The 12,500-nt window shown below is 44.4% G+C and overlaps 1 pseudogene; it reads left to right on the forward strand.

The window, feature by feature from the left end:
• LOC106575017 (ephrin type-A receptor 6-like) overlaps positions 1 to 12,500 on the forward strand; it is a 189,851-nt pseudogene that overhangs the window by 74,709 nt on the left and 102,642 nt on the right.

Consider the following 12,500-nt stretch of genomic DNA (forward strand, 5'->3'; position numbering starts at 1 on the left):
TCAATAATACAGTAGAAAAATAAGTCTATATACAATGTGAGCAAATGAGGTGAGATAAGGGAGGTAAAGGCAATAAATAGGCCATGGTGGTAAGTAAATACAATATAGCAAGTAAAACACTGGAATGGTAGATTTGTAGTGGAAGAAAGAGCAAAGTAGAAATAGAAATAATGGGGTGCAAAGGAGCAAAATAAATAAATACAGTAGGGGAAGAGGTAGTTGTTTGGGCTAAAATATAGATGGGCTATGTACAGGTGCAGTAATCTGTGAGCTGCTCTGACAGCTGGTGCTTAAAACTAGTGAGGGAGATAAGTGTTTCCAGTTTCAGAGATTTTTGTAGTTCGTTCCAGTCATTGGCAGCAGAGAACTGGAAAGAGAGACGGCCAAAGGAGGAATTGGCTTTAGGGGTGACCAGAGAGATATACCTGCTGGAGCGCGTGCTACGGGTGGGTGCTGCTATGGTGACCAGTGAGCGGAGATAAGGGGGGACTTTACCTAGCAGGGTCTTGTAGATGACCTGGAGCCAGTGGGTTTGGCGACGATTATGAAGCGAGGGCCAGACAACGAGAGCGTACAGGTCGCAGTGGTGGGTAGTATATGGGGCTTTGGTGACAAAACGGATGGCACTGTGATAGACTGCATCCAGTTTATTAAGTAGAGTGTTGGAGGCTATTTTGTAAATGACATCGCCGAAGTCGAGGATCGGTAGGATGGTCAGTTTTACAAGGGTATGTTTGGCAGCATGAGTGAAGGATGCTTTGTTGCGAAATAGGAAGCCGATTCTAGATTTAATTTTGGATTGGAGATGTTTGATGTGAGTCTGGAAGGAGAGTTTACAGTCTAACCAGACACCTAGGTATTTGTAGTTGTCCACATATTCTAAGTCAGAACCGTCCAGAGTAGTGATGCTGGACAGGCGGGCAGGTGCAGGCAGCGATCGGTTGAAGAGCGTGCATTTAGTTTTACTTGTATTTAAGAGCAGTTGGAAGCCACGGAAGGAGAGTTGTATGGCATTGAAGCTCGTCTGGAGGGTTGTTAAAACAGTGTCCAGAGAAGGGCCAGAAGTATACAGAATGGTGTCGTCTGCGTAAAGGTGGATCAGAGACTCACCAGCAGCAAGAGCGACATCATTGATGTATACAGAGAAAAGAGTTGGCCCAAGAATTGAACCCTGTGGCACCCCCATAGAGACTGCCAGAGGTCCGGACAACAGGCCCTCCGATTTGACACACTGAACTCTATCAGAGAAGTAGTTGGTGAACCAGGCGAGGCAGTCATTTGAGAAACCAAGGCTGTTGAGTCTGCCGATGAGGATGTGGTGATTGACAGAGTCGAAAGCCTTGGCCAGGTCGATGAATACGGCAGCACAGTATTGTTTCTTATCGATGGCGGTTACGATATCGTTTAGGACCTTGAGCGTGGCTGAGGTGCACCCATGACCAGCTCTGAAACCAGATTGCATAGCGGAGAAGGTGCGTTGGGATTCGAAATGGTCGGTAATCTGTTTGTTGACTTGGCTTTCGAAGACCTTAGAAAGGCAGGGTAGGATAGATATAGGTCTGTAGCAGTTTGGGTCTAGAGTGTCCCCTCCTTTGAAGAGGGGGATGACAGCAGCTGCTTTCCAATCTTTGGGAATCTCAGACGACACGAAAGAGAGGTTGAACAGGCTAGTAATAGGGGTTGCAACAATTTCGGCAGATAATTTTAGAAAGAAAGGGTCCAGATTGTCTAGCCCAGCTGATTTGTAGGGGTCCAGATTTTGCAGCTCTTTCAGAACTTCAGCTGACTGGATTTGGGTGAAGGAGAAATGTGGGAGGCTTGGGCGAGTAGCTGTGGGGGGTACAGTGCTGTTGACCACGGTAGGGGTAGCCAGGTGGAAAGCATGGCCAGCCGTAGAAAAATACTTACTGATATTCTCAATTATAGTGGATTTATTGGTGGTGACAGAGTTTCCTATCCTCAGTGCAGTGGGCAGCTGGGAGGAGGTGCTCTTATTCTCCATGGACTTTACAGTGTCCCAGAACGTTTTTGAGTTTGTGTTGCAGGAAGCAAATTTCTGCTTGAAAAAGCTAGCCTTGGCTTTTCTAACTGCCTGTGTATATTGGTTTCTAACTTCCCTGAAAAGTTGCATATCATGGGGGCTGTCGATGCTAATGCAGAACGCCACAGGATGTTTTTGTGTTGGTTAAGGGCAGTCAGGTCTGGAGAGAACCAAGGGCTTTATCTGTTCCTGGTTCTACATTTCTTGAATGAGGCATGCTTATTTAAGATGGTGAGGAAGGCATTTAAAAAAAATATCCAGGCATCCTCTACTGACGGGATGAGATCAATATCCTTCCAGGATACCCGGGTCATGTCGATTAGAAAGGCTTGCTCGCTGAAGTGTTTCAGGGAGCGTTTGACAGTGATGAGTGGAGGTCGTTTGACCGCTGACCCATTACGGAGAGGTGTATTTAGAGGGCAAGTTGGTTAGGATGATATCTATGAGGGTGCCCGTGTTTACGGCTTTGGGGTTGTACCTGGTAGGTTCATTGTTAATTTGTGTGAGATTGAGGGCATCAAGCTTAGATTGTAGGATGGCTGGGGTGTTAAGCATGTCCCAGTTTAGGTCACCTAGTAGCACGAGCTCAGAAGATAGATGGGGGGCAATCAGTTCACATATGGTGTCCAGAGCACAGCTGGGGGCTGAGGGTGGTCTATAGCAGGCGGCAACGGTGAGAGACTTGTTTTTAGAGAGATGGATTTTTAAAAGTAGAAGTTCAAATTGTTTGGGTACAGACCTGGATAGTAGGACAGAACTCTGCAGGCTATCTCTGCAGTAGATTGCAACACCGGCCCCTTTTGCCGTTCTATCTTGTCTGAAAATGTTGTAGTTAGGGATGAAGATTTTAGAGTTTTTGGTGGACTTCCTAAGCCAGGATTCAGACACGGCTAGGACATCCGTTTTGGCAGAGCGTGCTAAAGCAGTGAATAAAACAAACTTAGGGAGGAGGCTTCTAATGTTAACATGCATGAAACCAAAGCTTTTACGGTTACAGAAGTCAACAAATGAGAGCACCTGGGGGAATAGGAGTGGAGCCAGGCACTGCAGGGCCTGGAATAACCACTACATCAACAGAGGAACAGAGGAGGAGTGTGGCTCAGTTGCTAGAGCATGGTGTGTGCAACGCCAGGGTTGTGGGTTTGATTCCCACTGGGGACCAGTACAAAAAAATGCATGAAATGAAATGTATGCATTCATTACTGTAAGTAGCTCTGGATAAGAGCGTCTGCTAAATGACTAAAATGTAAATGAGTAGGATAAGGGTATGGCTAAAAGCTAATTGGTCGTCCATGACGTCCGGAATAGAGAGTAAAAGGAGCAGGTTTCTGGGGGCGATAAAATAGCTTCAAGGTATAATGTACAGACAAAGGTATGGTAGGATGTGAATACAGTGGAGGTAAACCTAGGCATTTAGTGATTATGAGAGAGATATTGTCTCTAGAAACATCATTGAAACCAGAAGATGTCATAGCATGTGTGGGTGGAGGAACTGAGAGGTTGGATAAGGTATAATGAGCAGGGCTAGAGGCTCTACAGTGAAATAAGCCAATAAACACTAACCAGAACAGCAATGGACAAGGCATATTTACATTAAGGAGAGGCATGCTTAGCCGAGTGATCATAAGGGTCCAGTGAGATTCAGACAGCTAGCTGGGCCATAGGTAGCAAACTGGCAGAAGATGGAGGGAGGTCTGTTTTTAGCTGCACAACGCCGACCACTTACAGAATCAGGAAAACAGCTTTTTTTTTTTGTTATATGCAGCAAATTTCATCCTTTTCTCTTTCTGTTTTAACGAACGCTCAAATCATTTCACTCTCGCTCTCCCCTCATCCCCTCTCCGTGTCCCCTGAGGAACAAAAACCTGATAAATCAGCCTAGTTATTCCACCATGTTGTAGAGGGAAAAGTCTTAGGGTTTGCATCCCAAATGGCACCCTATTCCCTATATAGTGCCCCGGTCACAAGTAGTGCACTATATAGGGAACGGGGATGACATTTGGGACGATACCTATAATACTGACACCCACCCACCCATTCTGCTCTCCTCTCCCCACACAGAACCTGGAATTAATATCTGATAGAATGTTTTCAGGGGGAGGATTTTGCTCCAGTGAGCTTGGCTTTGTAAAACAGCTGAGTTGAGAGGAGAAGGACCTTACCTTGTGTAGTGGTGCATGACGCGAGGCATTAGCAAGATGATTCCCATTGGGGATGAGCACAACCAACCAAGGAGCCTTTAGCTATACATGCCTAAAGGCCTGCTCAGTTAGCGGCGGGTCATAGAGGGTACGTTATTAACACTTGGCTGGATTCATCACACCTGCTTTGTTTGTAGGGTCTACCAGTATTTTGGTGTCTGTCTTGGAGTTGTTTCATTGAGTTCCATTCAGGAGGAGGATTTAGTTCCAGAAAGAGTTGTAGAATGAGTTCCAGAATGAGTACCAGAATGAGTTGTAGAATGAGTTCCAGAATGAGTTGTAGAATGAGTTCCAGAATGAGTTGTAGAATGAGTTCCAGAATGAGTTGTAGAATGAGTTCCAAAATGAGTTGTAGAATGAGTTCCAGAATGAGTTCCAGAATGAGTTCCAGAATGAGTTCCAGAATGAGTTGTAGAATGAGTTCCAGAATGAGTTCCAGAATGAGTTCCAGAATGAGTTGTAGAATGAGTTCCAGAATGAGTTGTAGAATGAGTTCCAGAATGAGTTCCAGAATGAGTTCCAGAATGAGTTCCAGAATGAGTACCAGAATGAGTTCCAGAATGAGTTCCAGAATGAGTACCAGAATGAGTTCCAGAATGAGTTGTAGAATGAGTTCCAGAATGAGTTCCAGAATGAGTACCAGAATGAGTTCCAGAATGAGTTCCAGAATGAGCTGTAGAATGAGTTGTAGAATGAGTTGTAGAATGAGTTCCAGAATGAGTTCCAGAATGAGTTCCAGAATGAGTTGTAGAATGAGTTGTAGAATGAGTTCCAGAATGAGTTGTAGAATGAGTTCCAGAATGAGTTCCAGAATGAGTTCCAGAATGAGTACCAGAATGAGTTCCAGAATGAGTTCCAGAATGAGTTCCAGAATGAGTTCCAGAATGAGTTGTAGAATGAGTTCCAGAATGAGTACCAGAATGAGTTGTAGAATGAGTTCCAGAATGAGTTCCAGAATGAGCTGTAGAATGAGTTGTAGAATGAGTTGTAGAATGAGTTGTAGAATGAGTTCCAGAATGAGTTCCAGAATGAGTTCCAGAATGAGTTGTAGAATGAGTTCCAGAATGAGTTCCAGAATGAGCTGTAGAATGAGTTGTAGAATGAGTTGTAGAATGAGTTCCAGAATGAGTTGTAGAATGAGTTGTAGAATGAGTTCCAGAATGAGTTCCAGCATGAGTTCCAGCATGAGTTCCAGCATGAGTTGTAGAATGAGTTGTAGAATGAGTTGTAGAATGAATTGTAGAATGAGGTGCTTTCAGCCAAGCCGTTCTCCGCTGCCTCATCTCAGACCTGTGGAAGGCAGGTGGGAATTTTAATGTCTCTGTGTGATGGCCTCTGGTGGGAAGTGGACAGACTCTGCAATGAGGATATACAGGGTCCATTAGATCTTCAACTGGGGGGATGGGGAGAGGGAGGGAAGGGAAGGGAGGAGAGGGTGGGAGGGAGGGGAAGAGAAAGGAGGGGGGAGAAGGGAAGGGAAAGGAGGGGGAGAAGGGAAGGGTGAAGGGAGGGAAGGGAGAGGGAAGGGTGGGGGAGAAGGAAGTTGGAATGGAAGGGAGGGGGAAGGGAAGTGAGGAAAGGGGGAAGTGAGGAAAGGGGGAAGTGAGGAAAGGGAGGAAGTGAGGGAAGGGAGGAAGTGAGGGAAGGGGGGAAGTGAGGGAAGGGGGAAGTGAGGAAGTGACAGACATACCACTATGTATCTTGTTATCTTCAGTAATACAGTTTGGCCCTGCTATTATTTACAGCTTCTGAGAATATTCAGTGATTGTGCTGTCTTCACTATATTCTCCCTGCTGGGTAAGGAAGGCAGGTGGAGGGAGACCATCTGCAATGCTTATTGTCATCTCCTGATAAAACGTCAGGGGGAAGAAGAGAGAGAGAGAGAGAGAGAGAGAGAGAGAGAGAGAGAGAGAGAGAGAGAGAGAGAGAGAGAGAGAGAGAGAGAGAGAGAGAGAGAGAGAGAGAGAGAGAGAGAGAGAGAGAGAGAGAGAGAGAGAGAGAGAGAGAGAGAGAGAGAGAGAGAGAGAGAGAGAGAGAGAGAGAGAGAGAGAGAGAGAGAGAGAGAGAGAGAGAGAGAGAGAGAGAGAGAGAGAGAGAGAGACAGAGACAGAGACAGAGACAGACAGAGATATACATACACACACTAATAGCATGCCAGGGTCAGTTTCTTTACAGTAAAGCAATGAAACATGGCCAGTCTATGAACAGTTTATGAACAGTCTATTAATGTTTGTGTTAATGAACTCCTGACCTCTAAATGGGTCCTAACTGAACTCCTGACCTCTAAATGGTTCCTGACTGAACTCCTGACCTCTAAATGGTTCCTGACTGAACTCCTGACCTCTAAATGGGTCCTGACTGAACTCCTGACCTCTAAATGGGTCCTGACTGAACTCCTGACCTCTGAATGGGTCCTGACTGAACTCCTGACCTCTAAATGGTTCCTGACTGAACTCCTGACCTCTAAATGGTTCCTGACTGAACTCCTGACCTCTAAATGGGTCCTGACTGAACTCCTGACCTCTAAATGGGTCCTGACTGAACTCCCTGACCTCTGAATGGGTCCTGACTGAACTCCTGTCCTCTGAATGGGTCCTGACTGAGAGGAATGGAAGATTAGCGTACACATCAGGGGATGTAACATACTGGACATCGTTGTTACAGAACACAGCTAAATACAGCTTGTTACAGAATCATGTTGTGAATCATCCCCTCTTGGAGTCACTTGATCCAAACAAGCAGGAATTGTGAATCATGCCCCTCTTGGAGTCACTTGATCCAAACAAGCAGGAGTTGTGAATCATCCCCCTCTGGGAGTCACTTGGTCCAAACAAGCAGGAGTTGTGAATCATCCCCCTCTGGGAGTCACTTGATCCAAACAAGCAGGAATTGTGAATCATGCCCCTCTTGGAGTCACTTGATCCAAACAAGCAGGAGCTGTGAATCATCCCCCTCTGGGAGTCACTTGGTCCAAACAAGCAGGAGTTGTGAATCATCCCCCTCTGGGAGTCACTTGGTCCAAACAAGCAGGAATTGTGAATCATGCCATCTAGGAGTCAGGTTGTCCAAACAAGCAGGAGTTGTGAATCATCCCCTCTAGGAGTCACTTGGTCCAAACAAGCAGGAGTTGTGAATCATCCCCTCTAGGAGTCACTTGGTCCAAACAAGCAGGAGTTGTGAATCATCCCCTCTAGGAGTCAGGTTGTCCAAACAAGCAGGAGTTGTGAATCATCCCCTCTAGGAGTCACTTGGTCCAAACAAGCTGGAGTTGTGAATCATCTCCTCTAGGAGTCAGGTTGTCCAAACAAGCAGGAGTTGTGAATCATCTCCTCTAGGAGTCAGGTTGTCCAAACAAGCAGGAGTTGTGGTCCCAAGACATTTTCTTTCATATATTATTTGCTATTCTTATTTGGTTTCAACACAGGTCTTATGTTAGGGATGGGTTGGAAAATGGATTCAATTTAAATCAGCACAAATGATTGTATGCAACTGATTCAGCATTATTTGGATGTACTTTCACTTTAGAAATGTCCCAGAAAAACCCAAATAAAGCACTAGGCTCGAGAGAGAGAGAGAGAGAGAGAGAGAGAGAGAGAGAGAGAGAGAGAGAGAGAGAGAGAGAGAGAGAGAGAGAGAGAGAGAGAGAGAGAGAGAGAGAGAGAGAGAGAGAGAGAGAGAGAGAGAGAGAGAGAGAGAGAGAGACAGAGACAGACAGAGATATACATACACACACTAATAGCATGCCAGGGTCAGTAGATCTGTAGCTAACTGCATGCAGGAGAACTGTCATCTCATTTTATTCCACAATCTCTGTCTATGTTAATGATAACATGGTTTACCTCACAGACACACAGACAGACCGACATGCACATGGCACTAACTCATGTGGAAGACACTGTTGCCCAGGTTACCGTTATACTGTATGCTTTTTCTTTACAGTAAAGCAATGAAACATGGCCAGTCTATGAACAGTCTATGAACAGTTTATGAACAGTCTATTAATGTTTGTGTTAATGAACTCCTGACCTCTAAATGGGTCCTAACTGAACTCCTGACCTCTAAATGGTTCCTGACTGAACTCCTGACCTCTAAATGGTTCCTGACTGAACTCCTGACCTCTAAATGGGTCCTGACTGAACTCCTGACCTCTAAATGGGTCCTGACTGAACTCCTGACCTCTGAATGGGTCCTGACTGAACTCCTGACCTCTAAATGGTTCCTGACTGAACTCCTGACCTCTAAATGGTTCCTGACTGAACTCCTGACCTCTAAATGGGTCCTGACTGAACTCCTGACCTCTAAATGGGTCCTGACTGAACTCCTGACCTCTGAATGGGTCCTGACTGAACTCCTGTCCTCTGAATGGGTCCTGACTGAGAGGAATGGAAGATTAGCGTACACATCAGGGATGTAACATACTGGACATCGTTGTTACAGAACACAGCTAAATACAGCTTGTTACAGAATCATGTTGTGAATCATCCCCTCTTGGAGTCACTTGATCCAAACAAGCAGGAATTGTGAATCATGCCCCTCTTGGAGTCACTTGATCCAAACAAGCAGGAGTTGTGAATCATCCCCCTCTGGGAGTCACTTGGTCCAAACAAGCAGGAGTTGTGAATCATCCCCCTCTGGGAGTCACTTGATCCAAACAAGCAGGAATTGTGAATCATGCCCCTCTTGGAGTCACTTGATCCAAACAAGCAGGAGCTGTGAATCATCCCCCTCTGGGAGTCACTTGGTCCAAACAAGCAGGAGTTGTGAATCATCCCCCTCTGGGAGTCACTTGGTCCAAACAAGCAGGAATTGTGAATCATGCCATCTAGGAGTCAGGTTGTCCAAACAAGCAGGAGTTGTGAATCATCCCCTCTAGGGAGTCACTTGGTCCAAACAAGCAGGAGTTGTGAATCATCCCCTCTAGGAGTCACTTGGTCCAAACAAGCAGGAGTTGTGAATCATCCCCTCTAGGAGTCAGGTTGTCCAAACAAGCAGGAGTTGTGAATCATCCCCTCTAGGAGTCACTTGGTCCAAACAAGCTGGAGTTGTGAATCATCCCCTCTAGGAGTCAGGTTGTCCAAACAAGCAGGAGTTGTGAATCATCTCCTCTAGGAGTCAGGTTGTCCAAACAAGCAGGAGTTGTGAATCATCTCCTCTAGGAGTCAGGTTGTCCAAACAAGCAGGAGTTGTTAATCATCTCCTCTAGGAGTCAGGTTGTCCAAACAAGCAGGAGTTGTGAATCATCTCCTCTAGGAGTCAGGTTGTCCAAACAAGCAGGAGTTGTGGTCCCAAGACATTTTCTTTCATATATTATTTGCTATTCTTATTTGGTTTCAACACAGGTCTTATGTTAGGGATGGGTTGGAAAATGGATTCAATTTAAATCAGCACAAATGATTGTATGCAACTGATTCAGCATTATTTGGATGTACTTTCACTTTAGAAATGTCCCAGAAAAACCCAAATAAAGCACTAGGCTCGAGAGAGAGAGAGAGAGAGAGAGAGAGAGAGAGAGAGAGAGAGAGAGAGAGAGAGAGAGAGAGAGAGAGAGAGAGAGAGAGAGAGAGAGAGAGAGAGAGAGAGAGAGAGAGAGAGAGAGAGAGAGAGAGAGAGAGAGAGAGAGAGAGAGAGAGAAGAGAGAGAGAGAGAGAGAGAGAGAGAGGAGAGAGAGAGAGAGAGAGAGAGAGAGAGAGAGAGAGAGAGAGAGAGAGAGAGAGAGAGAGAGAGAGAGAGAGAGGCGGTCTGGGATTTGTTTTTTGTTTGGGTAAGTCTTCCTGGAAACCAACAAAATAAAAGTTTAATTTGGGGTAAACAAAGGTCTGTCTGACCCAGAGACCCACATTCTTAGAACAAAAGGGTTCCGAAAGGCTTCTCCTCAGCTGTCCAGGTAGAACCCTTTTTGGTTCCAAGTAGAACTCATTTGGGTTCCATGTAGAACCCTCTGTAGAAAGGGTTCTACCTGCAACCAAAAAGGGTTCTTCTAAGGGTTCTGCTATGGGGACAGCCGAAGAACCCTTCAAGATTCTAGATAGCACCTTTCCTTGTAAGAGTGCAGACATGTGTGTGTGTGAGGAAAGAGGGTTGGTTTGGTTTCATCATTGGGTAATACAAAATGGACTTTCTTAGTATCTTGATTATTCTCTCTCTGTCTCTGTCTCCCTCTCTCTCCCCCTCTCTCTCTCTCCCCATCTCTCTCTCCCCCTCTCTCCCCATCTCTCTCTGTCTGTCTTTCTCTCCCTCTCTCTCTCGCTCTCTCTTTCTCTCTCTCTCTCTCTCTCTCTTTCCCTATCTCTCTCTCTCTCTGTCTCCCTCTCTCTCCCTCTCTCCCCTCTCTCTCTCTCTCTCTCTGTCTCTCTCTGTCTCTCTCCCTCTTTCTCCCCCTCTTTCTCTCTCTCTCTCTCTCTCTCTCTCTGTCTCTCTCCCTCTTTCTCCCCCTCTCTCTCTCTCTCTCTCTCTCTCCCTCTCTCTGCCCCTCTCTCTCAATTGAAACGGTCTTTATTTACATGGGAAACATGTTTACATTGCTAAAGTGAGAAGACCCAAAACAACATAAAAAACAAATAATTTGAAATTAACAGTAAATCAAAATGAGAAAGACATTTCCAGTGTTATATTATCAGCTATGTACAGTGTTTTAGCAAAATAGTTGTAGTACTAATAGTTGTAGTACTAATAGGTGTAGTACTAATAGTTGTAGTACTGATAGGTGTAGTACTAATAGTTGTAGTACTAATAGTTGTAGTACTGATAGGTGTAGTACTAATAGTTGTAGTATGAATAGGTGTAGTATGAATAGGTGTAGTATTAATAGTTGTAGTAATAATAGGTGTAGTACTAATAGTTGTAGTACTGATAGGTGTAGTACTAATAGTTGTAGTATGAATAGGTGTAGTATGAATAGTTGTAGTATTAATAGGTGTAGTATTAATAGGTGTAGTACTAATAGTTGTAGTAATAATAGCTGTAGTACTAATAGTTGTAGTACTGATAGTTGTAGTATGAATAGTTGAAGTACTAATAGTTGTAGTACTAATAGGTGTAATACTAATAGGTGTAGTACTAATAGGTGTAGTACTAATAGTTGTAGTATGAATAGTTGTAGTACTAATAGTTGTAGTACTAATAATTGTAGTACTAATAGTTGTAGTATGAATAATTGTAGTACTAATAGTTGTAGTACTAATAATTGTAGTACTAATAGTTGTAGTATGAATAATTGTAGTACTAATAGTTGTAGTACTAATAGTTGTAGTATGAATAGTTGTAGTATGAATAGGTGTAGTATGAATAGGTGTAGTATGAATAGGTGTAGTACTAATAGGTGTAGTAATAATAGCTGTAGTAATAATAGGTGTAGTACTAATAGGTGTAGTACTAATAGTTGTAGTACTAATAGTTGTAGTATTAATAGTTGGGGAAGAGAAATAAAGTGATACATGGTTTGTAATTCTCTCTGTGTGTATTGGATTTGTTTTCTAATTCTTTGTGTATCTGTGTAATCTGAGGGAAATATGTGTCTCTAATATGGTCATACATTTGGGCAGGAGGTTAGGAAGTGCAGCTCAGTTTCCACCTCATTTTGTGGGCAGTGTTGCACATAGCCTGTCTTCTCTTGAGAGCCAGGTCTGCCTACGGCGACCTTTCTCAATAGCAAGGCTATGCTCACTGAGTCTGTACATAGCCAAAGCTTTCCTTAAGTTTGGGTCAGTCCCAGTGGTCAGGTATTCTGCCACGTTGTGCTCTCTGTTTAGGGACAAATAGCATTCTAGTTTTCACAGTTTTTTTTATTAATTCTTTCCATTGTGTCAAGTAATTATATTTTTGATTTCTCATAATGTGGTTGGGTCTAATTGGTTGGTGTCTAATTGTGTTGCTGTCCTGGGGCTCTGTGGGGTCTGTTTGTGAACAGAGGCCCCAGGACCAGCTTGCTGAGGGGACTCTTCTCCAGGTTCATCTCTCTGTAGGTGATGGCTTTGTGGTAGAATGTGTGGGCATCTCTTCCTTTTAGGTGGTTGTAGAATTTAACAGCTCTCTTCTGGATTTTGTTAAGTAGTTGGTATAGTCCTAATTTTGCTCTGTACGCATTGTTTGGGGTTTTACGTTGTACACATTCTGCATGCATTCTCAATTGGTTGTTTGTCCCATTTTAGTCCCGTGTGGCTCTGTTGGTAGAGCATGGTGTTTGCAACGCCAGGGTTGTGGGTTCGATTCCCACGGGGGGGACCAGTACGGGGGGGAAAGTATGAAATGTATGCATTCAC

The sequence above is a fragment of the Salmo salar genome, chromosome ssa16 (assembly GCF_905237065.1).
Source record: "Salmo salar chromosome ssa16, Ssal_v3.1, whole genome shotgun sequence".
In the NCBI taxonomy this organism is placed as follows: Eukaryota; Metazoa; Chordata; class Actinopteri; order Salmoniformes; family Salmonidae; genus Salmo; species Salmo salar.